Source organism: Dromiciops gliroides, chromosome 3 (assembly GCF_019393635.1).
Source record: "Dromiciops gliroides isolate mDroGli1 chromosome 3, mDroGli1.pri, whole genome shotgun sequence".
NCBI lineage: Eukaryota > Metazoa > Chordata > Mammalia > Microbiotheria > Microbiotheriidae > Dromiciops > Dromiciops gliroides.
In genome coordinates, this window is record NC_057863.1 from 217,289,243 (window position 1) to 217,290,543 (window position 1,301).

Genomic DNA, 1,301 nt, shown 5'->3' on the forward strand with positions numbered 1-1,301 from the left:
GTGGCTAACATTCATTTAAATTATCTTTTGGGATTTTTGACTACTATACATTCAAAATATCGTTTATTGAATGTAATGCTACATGGATGCTTGATTTCTCAAGCGCAAAGAAAAACAGCTTGTATAGTTGAATTATAAGCATTCCTTATCCCTGATTATTTCAGCACTTTTGAAGTGAGCTATTACTACATATTGTACAACATTTTGCTATTTGGGAAAACAGGAATGTTACTAAAGAGCAGCATGTCTGTTTGAAACATAAGTTGCAGGGTACCACCTATTCATTTTTTCCAGTATACATACCCATGTCTCCCCTCCTCTCCCATATGCAAAACAGCTTTTTACTTTTTTCAAAACTCTTGATTGGCTTTGCATAAATAAACCTTTTGGAAAAAAATTGCTTTGTTTTGTTTTATTTACACTGCACAGTAGTTGAACCAAAGAGTAAAGAATATGAAACACAAGTTGTGTTGTTTTTACACTATTGTAGGAGTATATAAAAGTTGTCATAATGGCCTTTCACTATTTTAAGGGGGGAGAAAGCATACCTGTAAAACAAATTTAAATTTTTTTCCAGTTTTTTTGAGTGACATATATCCAGATCTATAGCAGATGGCCATTGTAATGGAGCTACATTGGCTGAATACTTGGAATATAATAATGGAGCTATTTGGAAGTTATTGAGCAAATAGTACTAAAAGGGTATTTCACAGAAGTTTATGGATATACTTTATATATGTATTATAGGTTATCATACCTTGTGAGGCCTGTTTAGTTATAGGATGTGAAATCTTACTACTTGGACAGTACAGAGCAGGTTTTTCCATGTGGTTCTAGTGTTACAACTTAATAGTACATTTTACCTACTTTCAGGCTATAGTAATTTTGCCCAGATTTTTACTGACCTAAAGATAATTTTAAAGTAATCTAAAAAGTCATTTCAACTAAATTCATCCAGTTTTCAAGGTAACAATATCTAGTTAAGTCCCAATTTGTGTGGATAATAAATCCCATGGTCACATGTAAAATATGGGTAATTGTGATCCCAGCCTACTGGAAATAAGCAGTAAATGCAAATTTGAATAGTGCCACCACTGCCTCATTTGGGGACCTATACTTAAAATCATCTGTGGTATTGGCATTATTCCTAAGACTTAAATATGATCATAGAAAAAAAAATATATATATATGGTCATAGAAAGTTGTCCTTGCCCTTCCCCGCCCATCCCATGACTCCCACCCCCTCCCTAATTATACCACCCTACGCCCAGCGTGGTGTTAGTATTTTCCATATTGGCCTA